This window comes from Mustela erminea, chromosome 17 (genome assembly GCF_009829155.1).
Source record: "Mustela erminea isolate mMusErm1 chromosome 17, mMusErm1.Pri, whole genome shotgun sequence".
Taxonomy (NCBI): Eukaryota; Metazoa; Chordata; class Mammalia; order Carnivora; family Mustelidae; genus Mustela; species Mustela erminea.
Window position 1 is genome coordinate 39,097,651 of NC_045630.1, and position 20,580 is coordinate 39,118,230.

General features: G+C 38.2%; 1 long non-coding RNA gene across 1 annotated transcript; it reads left to right on the forward strand.

The window, feature by feature from the left end:
• The first annotated feature begins 1,405 nt into the window (after window positions 1-1,405).
• On the forward strand, window positions 1,406-15,008 carry LOC116576568. The gene is made up of 3 exons (XR_004280207.1): window positions 1,406-1,548; window positions 4,955-5,080; window positions 14,925-15,008. It is a non-coding gene; the product is annotated as an uncharacterized LOC116576568 (long non-coding RNA).
• Window positions 15,009-20,580: the final 5,572 nt, after the last annotated feature.

Below are 20,580 nucleotides of genomic sequence, written 5' to 3' on the forward strand. Positions count from 1 at the left end.
TTAAAATGGAGATTGCGTCTTATAGCCTGACTCCTCAAAATCCAATTTACAGAAGGGCCTCTGACGAACAGGTAGAAATCCATTAATTAATATGAGTTTTAAATAAAGGCTGAGTTCCTTGGAGCCCTGACTTCTATTTGTGACTATTTGTTAGCGTATTTTGGGAAGTAATAATAAAACTATATGACTGGAAGCAACTTCAAGAAGTCCTAGTTCAGATCACCTCACTTTCTCCCAACAGGTCTGAACACTTTGGAGAGGAAATGCTACCACTGAGCTAATTCAATCCTCTCTCTGCTCTAGAACTCTTTATCAGGTTATAGCTCTTCTGCAAAACATTTGTATTGAACTTAAGCCTGTGTACTTTAATTTTTCTTTTTTTTTTTTTTCCTTTAGGGGAGAGAAGAACAGGTCAAAAATCACCTCTTCGGTAGCCCTTAAACACTGGAAGGCAATTTCCAGAGAGAGTTTGGTGTGTCCAGTGGGTCACCTGGCAGAAGGTTTTCACCTCACAGGGAAACAAAGAAAGATCTCTCATGGCAAAAGGCCCAGGAGAAAATTCCTTACAGTTCACGGACATGAAAAAGTCTCACTCTTTCACATTGGTGGGGGTGGGGGGGAAGACCTGCATGACCTTCACGTGTATTTTCAAGAATAGCATGAAATCTCTTTCAGAAAAATTGTAAACCCCAATTCGAATAAAAGGTAAGACTCAAATTTCCAAAACTCTATTTTTAATTGATATATTTATAAAAAATAATCCATATTTTTATGTTGGGTCTTTGCATCGGCCTGAACTGTACCCGGAATCCTCTGGTTGCCTGCTCCAGAACACCACCCTCCACTCCGGTTTTGCAGGAATCTGTAGCAGCACAGCTCGTTAGGGGGCTTGTTACAGAGTGAACCAGCTGACTCAGGTGCTCTTGAGGGGAAGTTTGTTCTGAGGAGAAACTCTATTATTATAAGGCCTTATTAGGGTTTTTGAGCCTTGGGCTTTTTGGCAGGTCAATGTGCTAAATCATTAAAAAATATGGAAAGTCAGATAGGAGGTCTTTTCTTTCTTTCTTTTTCTTTTTTTAAGCCTGGAAACAAGCACCCCAGACAGACTAACCAGAAATCAAAGCGAAGGCAAAGCAAGGTGTTGCTGGTGCAGCCGGGAGGTGGTCGCAGCCTGTTGGTTGCCCGTTTCTGGTTCTGATTACCCACGTAAGGAGATTTTAAAAGGAAATACTTTTTCGTAAAGGAGCCTCAAAGTCCCAAATTCGAGAGCAAAGTGAGAACAAAAGATTGATTATTTGAAACTTGCCTCCTTTAGGGCAGCAAGCGACACCTACGGAAAGAGTTCGAGAGCCTTCTGCGAGCAGGAAGCAGCTGGGAGGGAAGAAGCGCGCGATTTCCAGGCGGCTCGAGCCACACGGCGGGGAGAAGGCGGGACGTGCTTGGGCAACTCCACGAGGCGGGTACACGAGCCAGACTAGACTAAGCTGCAGGACTCGCTCAAACCCGCCCGAGGGAAAGTCCAACCTGAGGAAATAAACGCCGCCGAAGGTGAGGGACTGGAAAGAGGACGCGGAATGATACTGGGAACCGGTATGGGTCTCTCTTACCCTGCCCTCCCCTCCTCGGCCCCACAGCCATCACAGGGTTGGTTGGTTTGTTTGTTTTTGTTTGCCTCAGCTTCCCTCTTTTCTCCTCACCCTGCTTCTCCGCCTTCCTCTTCTCCTTCCTCCCCGCCGTGGGACTTCTGTGGCGCCGCACGTGACCAACATGGCTGCCCCGTAGCGGGCACAGGTCAGGGCGCCTGACTGGTTTTCCTCTCAACATTCCGAACTCCTGGAGAGCGATTCTGACAGCCGCACGCCGTCAGGGCCGTGCCAGGGGGTCAGGGTCATAGGGTACAGACCAGAAGGCCATGTGTTCCCGTGGACGGGGGTGGGCACCCGAAGGTCTCTGAGAAGGCAGTGGGCTGCGCCAACGCCCCAGGACTGAGGAACGAAGAAGACTTTGTACACGGGCGTGATTTAAACGGGACTTGGGCGTTGGAGAGCTTGCATAGTGGCTCAGGTGTTTGTACGACTGTGTTCCTGTTGACACGTCGAACATTTCTCTCCTGAGACTTGACCAGTTTGGGGGCATATGGTCTGTCATCGTTAATGGCTACCTCAGTCGGGCTCTTCTTTCCAGGGCGTCGCCGTCCTGCCGTATTCACAAGCCTCGGTGACGCGGTATGAACGTGTGGAGCTCACCACGAGCCAACAAGGGTCTAGGTGCCTTCTGGACCCTTCTCTCTCTCTAGTGCCTTGACTTGGAATCATGGATGATACTAAGGGGGAGTTCGTTTTTCTTTAACCTCTGATCACATTAACACTAATTTACTAATTTTTTTTTTTAATGTGTCTATTTCATTACATTTAAAAATATTTGAAGAAGTTGCAGTATAAACGATTTTCAACAGATTTGACCACAGGCCCATTTAGTAGCATGTTTTTGTGGTAGGCACATGATAAACAGAAGGGAAATTTGCATTTTTAGGGGAGATTTCTGGATTTCTTTCTTTTTTTTTTCTTTTTAAGATTTTATTTATTTGACAGACAGAGATCACAAGTAGGGCGTTGGTGGGGGGCGAAGCAGGCTCCCCGATGAGCAGGGAGCCTGACTTGGGGCTCGATCCCAGGATCCTGAGATCATGACCCAAGTGGAAGGCAGAGGCTTTAACCCACTGAGCCACCCAGGTGCCCCAGATTTCTGGATTTCATATGTAACCTAGAAACTCTACTGAATGAGTGGCTGTGTATTTCTCCAACTGTTTGGATTACTGTAGTAACAAAGGTGTGAAACCATGTAGTCTGTTGTGAGTCAAATATTGCTCTCACGGGGCTGTAATATTTCACACATCCTTAGTTTTAAGAGTAAAATGGGGAGGGGAGTGTCTCTCTCTTTTCTTAAGAGGATATATGTTTTCATTTAATAGATTTGGGAAATAAAATTTAGGGCTCATTTTTCTTTCCCCAGTTTTGCATGCCTTTTGGCTCATAGATTTGTCTTGCAGAGAAGCTTTTAAAAACCAATGGTCCATATTTTCAGATGCCATCCTTAATCAAGAAGTAAACTGTGAAATTCTCTGTAATTCTTTAATTTAAAATACTTGGGAAGCATTTAGCTTGTGTTTGGTGGTGTTGATATGACTGTATTTTAAAAATAGAATGCTAGTTTCCATTTTTACTTAAAGAACTTTAAAATATCTTTTGTGGGTGAGATGTTAGAAACATCTTAGTAAAAACCAGAGTGGAAAGATAAAGGATAGTCTTTTTTTATTTTACTAACGAAGTTTTAGGGACTTGTAGGTTGCTTTAGGACATATGTAGATTCTTGTAGTATACCAAGATCAATATACCTATTTAGGTAATATTTATATAATCTTTCATGTTATTGGTCTTTTAGCAATAGTAAATAATATTTTATAAGAGAAAATTACTATCTGTATAAAGGTGGGCTTGAGATAATATCAGAGTCTAGGATGGTACAAAGGATTTTCACCCCTTTTCTGTTAACACTTGATGTGTGGACTTCAGCAAGATGCCCAATGTTATTTTGAGAGTCTTCTTATTCTTTGTGTGAGAAAGAGAATGGCATCTAATGGTTGTCCTTTTCAGAGCTGAAAATCCTCAAACTGAGTCATTTATACTACACTTTAGTGGTTGATGTTAGAGACATACTGTCAGAGTAGAGATATCATGGAGGTGAGTGGGCTGGACAGCTAGACAGGTTTTCTCAGGGCAGTAGTCCTGTGGTAGGGTTTTCTTACCCAGGGAACTTTGCCCCTTGTTGAAAGCAAAGCATCCTGATTTTTGGCTGTGTCCTCAGACTTCATTTGGCTCATCAAGCTTGGTTCATGTTAACTCTATGAACAACAACAATAACAACAAGCATCTAATTTTATTAAAAGCAATAATTTATTAATTTCCAGAGAATATACCCTTCCAATATCCAGGTATTTGTTTCTGCCACTCAAGGAGGTAGTTTCTGGAATGAAGTTACAAGAGAGGATGTATTAATAAATGGAATATTGCTTGGTGATTGTGGAATCAGAGCAAAAGGAGTTGGATTACTTTGAATGATATTTTAATGATGCCATGGTAAATCCTGGTGAATTTTCTCTGCGTCTCCACAGGGTATACTTCTGTTGTGACTCATCTTCTAGACTCAGTGTCTCTTTTTTTTCCTTTCTGACTCAGAGTTGGATAAACACTGTCAAAATCTTGAATCTTGTGTTTCCGTGCATTTCACATTCTGTGCAGATTGCAGCCCTTCTGTTAACACATTCTTTTAGTAAATCATTGCTGTTTTTTTTTCCAGTCAATCTTATTTTCCTGTAGCTAAGTGTCTAGTAAGATTGATTGACTTGGGGGTTTTAAGTGTTTCTCGACAATCTACTCTTAGATCATATTTCAAGATGGGCTTCTTTTACAGATGGCTGATCTCATGGTAATAATTACTGCCATTTTTTTTGAGCCTATATAATATACCACCAGGCTCCTGTTATCTTTTGTGGGTCTGTGGACTATGTATTATAACACCCATCTTAGAAGTCAAGAAACCAAAGCTAGACGAGGTTAAATGACTTGCCAAAGTTTGCATAGCTTAATTTTGACTGAGTTGGGATTCGAAACCAGTTCTGTCTGACTCAAAAATTACCCCTTCAAATGTTGATTTTTCCTACTTATACTATCGGGGGTAACTCATACCTAAGTTTTGTAAGAGCCCTAATCTTAATCTTAAATGCCCTTAAATGTCCTGATTATATTAGAAGTATTAATTTTGAAATAAAAATATGTAATGCAGAGTCTTCACATCAATATCACATAAGTTTTATATAGCTAACATTTATTTAGCACTTAATGTGTACTCGATATTATTGAACGTGCTTGACTTGGGTAATTTTCTTTATTCCTAGGGACAGTTTTTTGAAGTTGATAGTACTATCATCAGCAGTGCGTAGCAGAGGAGATTGAGTCCCAGAGAAGTTAAACAAGTCCTTGAGTGACATAAACCATGACTCGAGTCTATGCTGTCTGCACAGGTTTGACCTCTTACCTATTACTGTATTAACTCTTAGTATCTCTCAAAAGAAACTTTAGAACTTGAAGTTCAAAGATCATAATGCCTGAATTGTTTTCACTGGAAGTTTCATTCAACAAAATCTGTATCTACTCTATACCAGGCTCAGTGCCAAAATATAATACTAAATAAGTCCTTTCCTTTAAAAATTTTATTGACATGTAAGCGACATAACCATAACACAAAGTGATAAGTAAGGAAGTATACGAGGCCATGAGAATACAGATGAGGAGGAAATTAATTCTGCCTGAGGGAGGGGGAGGAGAGGGCACTGCAGGTAGGAAATGAGAAATGATGAGTAAGGTGAGTACTACTGTCAAAGTAGAACTGAGCAGGGGAGAGGGACTGAGAAAGAGAAATATCATATTAGGCAGTGGCAAGAGGCCCGGGGGCAGGAAAACACAGACAGTGCTTGTTATAGAAGGGTGAATGGAGGTAAGCTGCTGGAACAAGCCAGAAGAGGGTGCTGCTGGTAGATGATGGGAAATAAGACTGGGGAGTCAGAAGAGGAGCAGATTTTGAAGAGCCTTTTAGGCATGGAGTTTGGATGTTGTAGGCAGGTTTGTAAGCATCGTGGTGACATGATTAGGTTAGATGTGTGTGGAAAATGGGAGTTGGAGGGGAAGAAATACTGCGGTTTATTAGAGAAGCCTTAATGATAATTCAGGGAGGAATGAAGGATGAGTGTCTGGTCTAGAAAAGCAATGATGGACATGGAGATCACTAAAGCAGTATCTATAGGGAGACATGGTTTTTTAGAAGGAGCCGGGGAGCTAGGGATGATGTTGGGATTTCCAGTTTGGGCAATGGGATGAAGAATGAATGATATTCTTAACCAATATGGACTATTTAATGATAATGGTGTTTTTGTTGTTATTTTGTTTGTTTTTTGACATAATAATTTTCATTTTCAAGTGTTTTTTGAAAATAGTTGTTAGTGTTTTAAGTTTTAGTTTGTGTTGCCTGAGTTTTTGTTTTTACCCCCTGACATAATATTTTATTTTTGCTCAAAATACATGTAGAAGATGATAGACAGTTTAATTAGTCAGACTTTTATTGAGTGTACATGCAAGATACATGATAGATATTTGATCTGCCACAGCCATTCAATCTCAAGGTGATGCAAAGGCAGGCAGGTGTCACTGTTGAGAAACCTAGTGGTTCTCTGGTCAGCTTGTGATTATGAAGGAAAACTACAATACCTACTCACATCCTACCCCCTGAGTACAAAGTCCCTCCTATGGTCTTTGGACTGCACAACCCTGACATTTCTCGTAACAACCTGACAACCACTTGAAGATGATTAATCCTTTCTAATTTATTTTTTTTAAAATTTTATTTATTTATTTATTTATTTAAAAGATTTTATTTATTTATTTGACAGATAGAGATCACAGGAGGCAGAGAGGCAGGCAGAGAGAAAGAGGGGGAAGCAGGCTCCTGCCGAGCAGAGAGCCCAATGTGGGGCTCAATCCCAGGACCCTGGAATCATGACCTGAGCCGAAGGCAGAGGCTTTATTTAACCCACTGAGCCACCCAGGCGCCCCTATTTTTATTTTTAATTTTTAAAAAAGATTTATTTATTTGACAGAGTAGGGCAGCAAGAGAGGGAACACGAACAGGGGGAGGGGGAGAAGGAGAAGCAGGCTACCCACTGAGCAGGGAGCCTTATGTGTGGTTTGATCCCAGAACCCTGGGATCATGACCTAAACGGAAGGCAGATGCTTAACAACTGAGCCACCCAGGCACCCCCTCCAGCACCATTTTTGAAGAAACTGTTCTTTCCCCCTTGAATTGTCTTAGCACCCTTATAGAAAATCAGTTCCCATAGACATAGCTCCAGAATTTCCATTTGATTCTTTTGTATGATTTCTATCTCTTTATTGATATTTTCTATTTGATGTGACATTATCATTATATTTTCCTTTATTTCTTTAATCATGGTTTCCTCACTTTATTGAACATATCTGTAATGACTACTTTGAAATATTTATCTGTCAAATCCAATATATGATCACTCTGATAAGTAGTTTCTGTTGCCTGCTTCTGCATCCCCTCTGGCCTCAATGCATTGGTCATACTTTCCTGATTCTTTGCGTGTCTAATAATTTTTTTGTTGTTGTTGAAAACTAGGGATTTTAGCTAATATAGCAATTCTGGGTACTGGTTTCCACTCACCTGGGGGCTTGTTACTGACTTTTTTTTTAATTTGTAGCGACTAGTTGAATTATTATAGAGAAGTCTATTTCCATCTACTTCATGAAGATTTTGATGTTTCTCCTCAAGGGTGCAGCCTTGAGTATGCCCATAGTCACCTTTGAATGATGGTGGTTTTGTCAAGTTTCTTTGACTCTTTTCCTGAAGCACACCAGCTGTTAAACTCCTCTGCAGCCCGCTCTTCCATTGTTTTCAACAATGTCCCCAGGCATAAATTGTTACACGGTTGAATCCAGTCAAATTCAGGCTCCTTTGACAGAGTAATCCTTGTGGTTAGGGTTTGAGATTTGTTCTGACCTCAGGAGGGCTCCTCCTAGCTGTCTCATTCCTCAGATATCTTCAGAAAACTAGAAAGCCAGTAGTGTAGCTGACATCTCCAATGAATCTTCCAATCTCTTCCCAATTATGGAAAGAGATACAGAGTTCTCTGTTTTACAGTTTGCTTCTCCTCCCATGCCCTCCCACATCCCTGCCAAAACTCTGAGCCATGACTCTGAACCTAGGGATTGGGACAACGGCATGCTTCTCTCTTAATTACATCTTCACTTTAGAAACTGAGTGCTTTGTGGATGGGAGATCAGTAGGTTCTGATTTTCTTGCTTGCCCTCCTTGCTTGCTTCTCCAAGTGTAGAACCTCTATTTTATAAGCTTGGGCAAGAGCAATTGGTGTTCCAGAATGTTTAGCAGTGCCATTCCCAAGACAGAGCTTCCAGCTTATGACTGCTATATGGGGTGGAAGCAGGGAACCTCTACCTTTTTGCTGCACTTGTCAGGAAATTAGACTCAGCAACTGGTAGTTGGGGACAGGATGGTAAATGTTGATATATTGGTTCTCTCCTGCCCCATCTCCTTACTAAAAATAATAGGCCTTTCGGAACAGAGGGGAGAGGGCGCTCTAGTTCCTGGCTGCCCCAATCTGGAGTAAAGTTTCAGTCAATGAGCTGGGAATAGGGAAGAAAAGAGTAGGTCTTCATCAAATACTACCGACTTCTCATTTTTCTTACCGAGTTTTTGTAGATTTTCTTGAGTAAATGTTTCTTCATTTGCTATGTGACTTTAAGACTATTCCCAGTAAATTGTCCTGTGTTTTTTTTCTTTAAATAATTTTCACCAGTTTTGCTAGGAGTGGGTCCTTGAAAGTCCTGACACTGTTGTGCTGAAAGGGGAACTGACTTGTAGACTGTTGTTTCTTATATGTTGTCATTATTTTAGAATAAGTGACAACACAATTCCTTTGGGTTATTTAGAAATAATACTGTATCTTCATGTGTTAACCTACCTCTTTGATAACAGTGGGGTTTTTTGGTTTGTTTGTTTTGGTTTTTGGCAGTTTAATTTTTTTTAATTTTTAAAAATTTTATTTTATTTTTTGAGTGTTCCAAGATACATAGTGTTTTTTTATTTACTATTTATTATTATTATTATTATTTTATTTTATTTATTATTTTTTAAAAAGATTTTTATTTATTTATTTATTTGACAGAGAGAAAGATCACAAGTAGGCAGAGAGGCAGGCAGAGAGAGAGGGGGAAGCAGGCTCCCCGCTGAGCAGAGAGCCCGATGAGGGGCTCGATCCCAGGACCCTAAGATCATGACCTGAGCTGAATGCAGAGGCTTAACCCACTGAGCCACCCAGGCGCCCCCATAGTGTTCTTTTAAAATTTCTTTTTCAATTATATGTTTATAAGCTCCTATCTATATTAAAAAGAAACTGCTTCACTGTAGCAACATTGTTGCTCCTACAAATGCTCCTTCTGAATCCCAAACCACCTCCCTCCATCTTTATACTGACCACCCTCCTTCCTTACATGAACAGTGGTCACCGTGGGATCAGCTAGCCTTCTTGTGACACTTTGAATAAGCAGAGAGTGTACATTCATTCGTGGATTGAACTTCTCTTTTCCCTTTTCCATGAGGACCTTAAGTATTTCTGCCTGCCTTATGGTCTGGAGAAAGGATTCAGAAGGAAACCAGTCCTACGTAAAGGACTCTCCAGATTCTTCTTAGTTAGTACACTATCATTTCCTCACTGAACAGTTTCCCAGTTTCTATTATTCTCTTTGACTTTCCTCTCAAACTTGGGCATTCATGGGCATGTCATCTGTATAAACACACTGAGCCTCACACTGCTGTTGGTCCGATGCTCTGTTGGTCTGATGCTCTGCTTTTACTGTTTTCTTAATAATTTCTGAGCAAAGGATCTGCATTTTCATCTTCCTCTGGACCCTACAAATTATATAGTTGGTCTTGCTGAATGGGAAGTCACTGTGTCCTGCAGCATATCCCTACTGACTAAATGGCAAAGACAGAAGGAGTCAGTCAATCTGGGCTCCCTTGGCAGTCTCAGTAGCCTCAGAAACATCTTCTTTGTTCTTTGCAAATATTCTTGGGCCAGTTTAGATGCTAGCATATTGAGTACCACATCTGCTAAAACTTTAGCCTGCCCATATTCCTTATATGTTCTTTTAAGATTAATTTAACAAGTATTCATTGAGTACACATTATATTATCAGTCCTACTTTGACTCTAAAAAATAAGACATTAAAATCTCATTGAAAGAGATTAAATGACAGTTTAAGTGATAAAATCATAACTGTGTTTTATTTCAAGGTAGGTTTAGAATACCCAAGAAATATTTGTGTTACATATAAGTATTAATAGAGATGCACTAAAGAAAAGTTATTACTTATAAATAAGTTTGAAAATCACTGGGTCAACAAATTCTGTACAAGTTCAGAGAGACTTTTACATAATTATGTATGTCTGAATCTCTTCATTTTTCTTTAAAGAAACATCTTTTTAAAAAGTGCCAATTACTGCTCAGCCACTGTGTGCCAGGTATTGACCTTGTTGCTCCTGCCAAAGAAGAAATTAAAGTGGAGAGGATTTTTTTTTTAAGATTTTATTCATTTATTTGACAGAGAGATACACAGCGAGAGAGGGAACGCAAGCAGAGGGAGCAGGAGAAAGAGAAGCAGGCTTCCCGCCAAGCAAGGAGCCCAATGCAGGACTTGATCCCAGGACCCTGGGACCATGACCTGAGCTGAAGGCAGATGCCTAACGACTGAGCCACCCAGGCACCCTTAAAGTGGAGAGGATTTAATGGGGTTTCCCAAGCATAAGAACTTATGAGTTAAACTCAGTTCTGATACTTCACATTCCTAATTCAGAAACGAATGAGTGAATAAATCTGGATAGATCTTTTCAAATTGGTGTTTAGGATACAAAATTGAATATAGTATTAATATATGAGATTAAGAAAGAAATGTTGTTTTAAAACATCACAATTCTCAGAAAATTCAGGAGTTTGACCAAGCATCTATTATTTATTATGTGTAAGTTCACAGACTAATGTAAATATCTAAAGGGAAACAAAATTTTGCTTTGGTTACTCCTTTTTCAGATTTCTTTTGGTTACTTAACTGCAAGGATGTATACTTTAAAAAATCAGATTTCTTATTTGATACTTAGTGCACTCTGTTGCAGCTTTGTGGGAACTAGCTTTTTGAAAAAGTTTCTTTATCTGAAAATAACTTAAAGACTCTCATCCTGGACGTTACTTGAATGTTTGTAGATTCGTGGTTGGATATGACCTCAGAGAGGCTCTTGTTTAAGTTGTTATTTTGTAGTGAACAACTGGAGACTCAAGAGAGAGAAGGATGCCTATGATCATCTGGAAAATTATAATAAAGCTAGAGGTGGATCCCAGGACAGTTCTCTTTCCTCTAGTCCTGTGTGTTAAGAAATACTGTCTGTTAAACAAATAGTAGACATATTCACCATTCATATTAAAGAAACATCTTCCACATCTTTCAATATACTAGCGTTCTATGGAATACAGTTTGGGAAATGATGAACTGGAAACTAATGTTAAAATCCAAAATAGGTGGAAGAGGTAACATGTGGTAATTTATAAGATGGTAGAGTCCATGTGGTACAAAATTGTCATAATAAACATTTTATAATGGGAAAGGCTTTTGGTGCCAAGATTTGGACAGTTGAGACCTCAGTGACAGGGAGATGGGAAAAAGGGAGAAGCCACAGCAGAAGGATTTAAGGCCAAGAGAAACAACTGAGGTAGGTAACTGGTATAGAAATACAACTTCCTGGCAGAGTTGATCCTTGAAGCAAGAGAATGGCAACAACATAGTTCTTAATTTTTTAATTTAGGAAGATAATCCAAGACAATACCTGAGGATGGCCTCAAGGCATTCCTGTCTTCTGTTACTCACATACATACCTGTATACACACTATGCACAGACACACACTCATATGCATTATATAATCTCTACACTTCTTCATTCCTATCTTTCTGTCCCCATCCCCACCCACATTCAGGGTAAGCAATATTAACTGTCTGTGTGTATCTTTCCATTTGGAAATATTTCCATATTTCCAAGTACTGTTACAAACAGTACTTCAATAAATTCTCTTATGTACAGTCTTTTTCTTTTAAAAAGTGCTTGATTGAAAAATAGTTGCTATTTGTTAGAGGATGGAATATATAAAGAAAAGGATAATGAAGAAAATAACAGAAGGAAAAAGAAAACGACCATACTCTACCTTCAAAAAATAGGCACTTTCCACATTTTGGTGACTATTTCAGTTTTTTTTTTTTTCTCCATGCAACTATATATGCTTCCTTTGAATGCATGAGAGTATGCACATTTCTTTAATAATGTTGGGATCACCACGATAAGGCTGCTTTGTGACTTTTTTCTCTAAGTTTTGTACTTTGTCAGTATTTTACCATATCACTAAAGAGTCCTCTTTATTTAAAAAATGCTTTTTTCCTCTGAGTGTAAAATTGATACATGTTCATTATGTGTGCGTGCGTGTGTGTGTGTGTGTGTGTGTATGGAAAGTATGCATACATATATGTATTGGTTGTAGACTTGATTTCGTATTTAAAAAATATATATCATAATTATATATACATATAGGTAATATCAGACATGAGATCATGTGATACATACTGGTTAACAAATTGCATTTTTTACTAGAGAATGTATCTTGAAAAAGTCAATTTATAGTGAGCTATTTTTAGTGGAGTGCATGGTAGCCCATTATTCGTTAATCAATCTCTTATCAATAGGTTGTTAGCAATTAACCATGAGTGGACATTTTAATTTTTAACTACGCTTTTCTTACAAAGGATGTCAAATGAATAACTTATCAAATATTTTGGGCATTAATGACAACATTTCATTTGGCATAATTCCTAGACATTCCTTATTCAGTCCCTAGAATGCTTGTTTCATATAATTTCTATACCTCACAGAAAATGAACCAACTGAGTTTTCATTATATAATTTCCTTTAAATCATCTACCTATACCATGCATTAGATTGTTTTTATGGATCTAAATGGACTGAATATAATTAATGAACATTATCTCCTTTTTAACAAATTGTGATGAAAAATTTCACCTTTAGTCAAGTGCTGCTGTAGATTATAATTAAGACTCAAACTAAACTTTCCTTAGATGAGTGGTGTTTGACTTCTAGCAACTGCAAAGTGCAGCTGGCTAAAGCAAAGAGAGAGGCTAGTTTTTCTGGTGGCAGTTTAAAAAAAAAAAAAAAGGGCATCAAAGTAACAGGCAACCTGGTGCGAGCACAGTGCGTCCTGTTGACAATCAATAAATTTGTTCTGTTAGAATTAAATTGACTGTTAGAATTATTTTAAGCGTGTATGAAGAGGTGAAGGTCAAGAAAAAGCTGTCCTGGGATCTGTCCTTTTAGAAGGGGCCATTTCTGATAACAGAAACTTGAACCCAGAGAGAAAAGTTCCTCAGCAAAAAGAATGAGGGCTTTCTAACCCTGAGCCATCTCTGACCAGGCAATGCCTGGAATCAGCACCAGGAATACCTAAGCTGCCAAGGAAGACTTATTGGAGTTTGTTATTTATAAATCACATATTTGTTCAATGATTTCTTCAAATCATTCTGCCATTAGAGTATTTCACCTAGAAGCAGAGTCCTCTCTTTGTTTTCTTTAGAAAATGTTGAAGTTCCTTTTCTCCTTTCATTAGGTATGGAAGTCCTAGGGGGTTGCCTTCAGTGTTATGGGTGATAATTATAGCAAAAACATTATTTAAAATATGTTGCTGTAGCATAACGTGCTGCACCTTTCCTTATGTAAACAAAATGCTTTTATAATATGAGCAATGTCTAGTTCATTGGCTTACAAATGAAGGCCCATGTAAGCATGTAACTGTGTATTATATTTATTTACTGAAGATGGATAGAAAATGTTAATTACATAAACAAAATCATAAAAGATGCATATTTGAAACATCCCTATCCAGGTTTCAGATAGGAATACTGAAGGTGGCTTCTACACTACTGATGCTTTCAGGAAAATATATTGTATGCCAGTGTGTGCTAGGAAGAGCTCTTGAGTAAACGGTTTTCTTAATTACGATGGCTGAGAAAGAGAAAAACTAGTGAAAACATTGACTCTTTCCTGGTTTAAAAAAAAATTAACTTTTTTTCCCCCCAGTAAAAGTAGAGACACTTTAGATTTTAGGACCCTCTTGGCTCCTAAAACCTAAGTGCTGCTTGAAAAATGGCCCTTTCAGCTTTTAGCCAGCAGCCACAGATTAAATTCACAAGAGAGGCGCCGCACGACTCTACTCTTACTGGCAGGCTGCCATTTCGGAAAATTGTAGCTTTTGAAAGAAGAGGAAAAAAAAATCTAGTAAGCCATTTAATTCACCTCCTTGGAACTAATGTTAGTTCAGGAAAAAAAAAAAAATAAGTAGCGTGAGCAAGAAAGATGCCTAATTCCTATTTTAAAACTCAATGTTTGGTAGAAGTAGAGTCCAAATCACAGCGTCTGCAGTGCCATCCAAATACAGTGTAAAGAACTCAGCTCCTCTCATAGAGAAGAGGTATGGATACCCTTCTTCCACTTGTGTCTGGACACACTGAGAATCAGCAAACAACTAAGGAGTGGGCAACCTTGAAATTATAGGACTTGTAAATTTGGGGGAAAAAATTTAACACTAAATCTCAAATTTCTTTTTGTTGCACATATGCTGCATATGTGGTCCTCTGCGTGGACACACACACACACACACACACACACAAAGTTATAGTTATCCTTATAAAAAATGACACCTAAAAATGAGAGTGCACTTATGACTAGGTCAGTTTTCCTAAACGAAAAATAATAAGTTTGTTTAAGATTCCATTCCAAGCCCAAGTCTGGGATAGCCAATATGACATAATAAAATGTGAGTGGAGACCCTGTGGATGAAAGATACTCCAAATTCTAATACCCTTAAAAAATACAAAGTAATTTCTGTAAGTGCATGCATTTCACAGGACGTCGACATTCAACATGTGTTTATTGAGCACCTACACTGAGCAGGATCATGTGCTTACGCACTGGTGACAGAAAATAAGCTAGAAACCTTCTCTGTTTTTAAGATGTTAAATTATAGCAGTAAGCAAATCAGCAGATCTTGGTTTCCAAATTCCATTCTGTACTCTTAAAGGAAATAGGCTCCATTGAGATTCCATGCTGATTTCATTCCTGGGGCAAGGAAAAATACAGTGTAAGTCTGGAACATTCCGTTGTTTCAGAGAGCAAGAGAGTACACAAAGAATGATGGGTGTTTGTCAAAAGGACACAGGAGCTGCATAGAAAGTATCCAACAAGACAAACATAGGACATCCATAAAGAACATCCATAAAGAAAATAAAAGGCATGTATGATAACCATAAATAAACAAGAATGTATGAATGCATAAGGATATTGTTAAGAGAGGGAATGGGAATTCTCTTCAGAACAACACTGGTTTATAAATGTAAAAGGAATAATAGAACTTAAAAAAAATCACTACTCCACAACCACCTATATAATCAACTCATGCAAGGATTATCAATGGGGTATAAAACTCATTAGGTAAACATTTGTGATGGAACAAGATAGTCACGTCACCTTAAGTTATTGCCTACAGATTAGTATTAAATACAAACAGGAAAAAGGTACCTTTACAGTGGATAAATCTGGCAGATACCATATTAAAGAAGACATCAAATGTATGGTCATCAGTGATAGGATAAATTCACATCATATGTCTCCTGATGTGATGCCACGGAAAGGACATGCCATCACCCATGTAGTACTCTTTCAAAGAATGCGCAACCTGAATATAATCATGAAGTAAAAATCAGAGAAGTCCAGATCATTAAACTTTTGACATCTGCAAGACAATTAGCTGGATTCTTCAAAAACATCGATATCATAAAAGACAATATGAGACAGGGAAACTATTATAGGTAAAGTCTTTATTTATTTTTTAAAGGATTTTATTTGTGCATGTGCACATGCATGGGGAAGGGGTAGGGAGAGAGGAAGAGAATCTCAAGCAGACTCTGAGCTGAGCATGGAGCTGGATGCAGGACCCGATCTCTCAACCCTGAGATAATGACCTGAACAGAAACCAAGAGTTGGTTGCTTGAATTACTGAGCCAACTAGGCACCCCCAAAGAAGTCTTTAAAAAAGAGACACGTTAGCTGAAAGTTAGGTGTATTCCTTGATTGTATTCTGGACACCACATACACACACCTGTACACACACACACACAGCACAGCTATAAAGAACATTTTGGTGACAATTGAAGAAATTTGAATGTGGGTTCATATTTTAAAGTGTTATTGTGTAATATTACATATATTTAGTATGATGATATGATATGATAAAAGGTTATGAAGGAGAATATCCTTGGTCTTAGAAGATACATGCTGAGTAATTTAGGTTGGCTTATTATGTTTGTAACTTATTTTCAAATAGTTGAGAAAAAATTGAAATATATATGATAGGTATTTATTAATATATATAATATGTGTATGTTATATGTATATAATGCACACAGGTATTTGAGAAAGAATTACAACAAAAATACCAATATGGTAAAAACTGGTAACTCTAGGTGAGCAATATAGGAAGGTTCATTATACTATTTCAACACCTTTATAGGTTTAAAAATTTTCAAAATAAAACATTGGTAAAATAAAAAAGTTGAAGTCTAATGGGAACTTAGCTAAAACAAAATTATTCCTTTCCTTGAAAATGAACATACAAACAGGCCTGGGTTTGGATCATAATGTGCATGATATTGGCCCTCACTCCCACCCCCCCTGTCCACTTTAGAGTTCTGGTGTTTATTATATAAGTATGTTCAGCAAAATTAAGACCATTTAACTAAAAGGAATTGCAGAGATACTATCTGTTCTAATTTCTCAACTAAAGAAAATTATTGAAGAAACATGTTATAATTGTATTTTTTTGGCTCTCATTAATTTATTTGTCCACTCAACCAATGAGCATTTGGGGTCAAAACCCAGTGCTGGGCACCAGGGACACACAGATGGCCACCACAGGGATCTGACCATCTGGGAGCCCAATTCTCAGTGAGAAGTTACTTTAAGTCACATGTAAATGCACCTTAGTGTTTAACTAGGTGGTTGGATTGTATGGATTTTTTTTTTTAAAGAAATCTATTCTTATAAATTTTATAACAAGTATTTAGTATCTGAAAAATCAGAGTACTAATGTCTATAACAGTAGAAGGATGTAGAACCATGGCATTCTTTTGAAAGTGGCAAACTTTGTTGTTTGCTGAGATGAAAATGTGGCTTAGGATTGATTATGTAGAGATGTTTATCTCACTCTGTAGAAATGTGTATCAAAAATCTCTTAGCACTCTCTTTATCAGGAATTGTCATCTGAAAAGCATGAGTAGTAACTTTTTATAGAAAGAATTCATTCATTGAGAGGTGAAAACCAAGTTTATCTCAAATTTTTAGCATTGTACTCTTCATGGACATGCTCTCTTAAGAGGACAGGATGATTTCTTTTTAAAAAATTATTATTATTGTATTAATTTTTTTTCATTATGATAAGTATGCTCTTTAATCCTTATCCCTTATTTCCCTTATCTCCTCCTACTCCCCTCTGATAACCACCAGATTATTCTCTATAGTTAAGAGTCTGTTTCTTGGTTTGTGTCTCCTTGTTTCTTCTTTCCTCATTTGTATTGTTTCTTAGATTCCACATATGAGTGAGATCATATGGTATTTGTTTTTCTCTGATTTATTTCACTTACCATTATACTCTCCAGTTCCAACCATGCTTTTGCAAATGGTAAGAGTTCATTCTTTTTTATGGCTGAATAATATTCCTGTGTGTGTGTGTGTATACCTCTTCTTTATCCATTTATCTATCAAGGGGCACTTTGGCTGCTTCCATAGACAACTGATGACAGCTGAGACAACTGATGGACAGAGCACTGGAATTAGCAAATTTGGGATTAAATTCCAGTTCTTCCATTTGTTGTATGACCTTGGGCATGCCATTCAACTTCTAAGCCTCAGTTTTTCATTCATAAGATGGGGAGTGAGGTAGTTTTTAGTACTTGTTATTCCTATTTCATGGTGGTGTTAATAGTGAGATAACACATTGATAATGACTTATAAACTGCAAAGTGCATTAGAATTGAAGTCTCTATGGTCAACCACTGGAGCTTTATAGTATACTTTGACTTACATTCTTGGAATGGAATGGAAACGGAGTGGGGCAAATTGGGGCCAGAGTGAGTTCAGGGACTTGCTTAATTTTTAGCCTTTTCTTTAAGTGAAGGCATTCCTGAAAGACTGCAAAGCAGGCAGCTCGGAGACATATGCTAGTTTATTTCTTTATTTTACTTCTAAACATTTAATCTCATGAATTTGCAAATATTTTCTCTTATGAAATTGGGTTTGGGCTGCCTGGTTGGCTCAGTGGGTTAAGCCTCTGCCTTCGGCTCAGGTCATGATTTCAGGGTCCTGGGATCGAGCCCCGTATTGGGCTCTCTGCTCAGCAGGGAGGCTGCATCCCCCCCTACCTCTCTGCCTGCTTGTGATCTCTCTCTCTCTCTCAAATAAATAAGTAAAATCTTAAAAAAAAAAAGAAATTGGGTTTATTGGTGTATTGTAAGGTGTGTGAAGGTAGTAGAAACTATCAGTGCTCCACTCAGATTCTTATGGATCCCTTTATCCCTTGAACTGTTGCTGAGTGCTGCCTCTTCCCACCACCCTACCCCTACTTCTGTGTGTTTGGGGTTTTTATAACCTACCTGCCATTCTCTCTGGAGGACTGCCTTTGGCCTACTGGAGCTGCTTGATCTATTTGCCACAGGGTCTGAAGTGCTTGGAGTTTACATTCTCCACTCTTCCCACTTCCAATCTACAGCTCTTTGCTAAAGACGAAAGGGTGCCAAGTCCAGCATTCTTGCTGTGAGCAAGTATAAACCCAATCCTGGTATGTAATTTGTACTCTAGAGCTTCCTTACAGGACCCAGGAAGGCTGGGATTTGTCTTGAAATGGCTCCTTGCTTCACTTCTTCCTTTTCCTATCGAGCCTCCTCTCTCTGTTACTGGTTTCTTCTGGGAGTGCTTCCCCATTTTATCCCTGTCATATTCTTTTTCATCTCAGGGCAGCGTCTGCTTCTGGAGTACCTGCCTGACAGTGACATTTAACTTGAATTACTGAATATATTTCTGTCCATATGATCCCTTCTAATACGAACCATTTTGATTTAAGAATCAGTTTACATGAATAGTTTTGTTTTTATTTTATACATTTTTTACATGAAAGTCATAATGGTGATAATGATATAAAGAAATCTATGAATAAATTGATAGACCTAACCTAGAGTCCTTAAGAGTATTCTCTTATAAGTATCTTTTACAATTTTGAAAGTCTAACTTAAATCATTGTAACTATGCAGTATTTTCATTTAAATTTATAATGTTAATTCTAGTTGTTAATGCATGCTGTATGTCAGGCACTGTGATTGCTGCTTTGCCAGTATTATTTTATTTACTCCTCTTAGCCAATATATAAAATTGGTCTCATTATCTCCCAACTTACAGGTAAAGAAACTAAGGTTCTAGAGCTTAAGTAACTCATCCTAGATTGTGTGGTAGATAGCTAGATTCTGAGTTTGAACTCCTAAGCCCATATACTTGCCCTTGAATTTCACTGCATCAAAATAGATGAAATGGTGAGAAATATTTCAATAGTTTCTTCCAATTAGAGTTAAACAGGAATGTGTTCTTTTGAAGCATTCTTGTTCTGAAGTTATTCATAATCCCATGAAAACTTTAAATAAAGTATGAGAAGTTTCTCGTGAATAATCTTTTTCTTAACAGTGGTTTGGAAAGGAGTGCTCTCTTGTAGTCATGATAGAAGCTTTCATGAAAAGACTCCGGGACAGTGTGTCTAAATGAAGAAATGATTCTTTGAAAAATGATCAATTTGGCATTTTAGGCCACTTAAAAATATTACATCAGCTCCCTTCAGACATTTGACGGATGAGATGGTAAAAAACCATAAATCAAGAAAGATAGTCTCTTGAGTAACTAGATTTTTTTGTGTCTCTAGCTATCTACACAATGGATTAAATAGTGCTTTTCTCTTAAGGGTGTTTTAAGAGTTGTTAGACACACTGTTTTCATAATTTCTAATCAGTTTCCATATCACTCCTTGGCCCCAAGAAAGGCTATTGATAGAATTCAACCAGGCAGAGAAAGGGTCATGGTACTTGCTCTGGGAGTTGTTTGAAAACTCTCAGAGGACATGTGGTCAACTCTGCTTCTGTGTGATGACAGATGGGCCATATATTTCTCTCAAAAGTTAGCCATTGGCTGTAGATGCTAAGTTTTAGCAATGAAAACTGCAGAAGTTTATCAAGAAGAATTGCGTGTAACCTTACAAAATACATGGCAACTAAATAAAAACAGTGTTGCCGGAAACACTAAAAAAGAAAATATCCATGTGCCAGTGGAGGATAAGACTAAAAAAGAAAAGCAAGTTCAGAAACAGCGGGCCCTGAAAGTCTGATTTAGCCTCTTGCCTGGGAGTTGAGTGTATAAATGAAAGAGGCATGCTATCCAATGTGCTGAGAGGAAAAGAATTAAGAACATCTGAGTTTCTGTGAGAGAAGAAATAGCCTTTCCAAAACCCACTCATTTCTATGGGAAGTAGCTACACAAATGTTTTACCATTCAATAAATGTTCCCAACCGTGTGCTTGTTTCTCTTGTTTTTAATGTGCTGGTTGAGTGCTGTACCTGAAATAGCTTTTGTAGACTGGTATCTGATATGTGTGCATTGTAGCTGGAAGCAGGCACGAGAGCAGGCTAGTGGTGCGGGTGTTTGTGAGAACTGGGACATGGTCGTTGTAGTCATTTG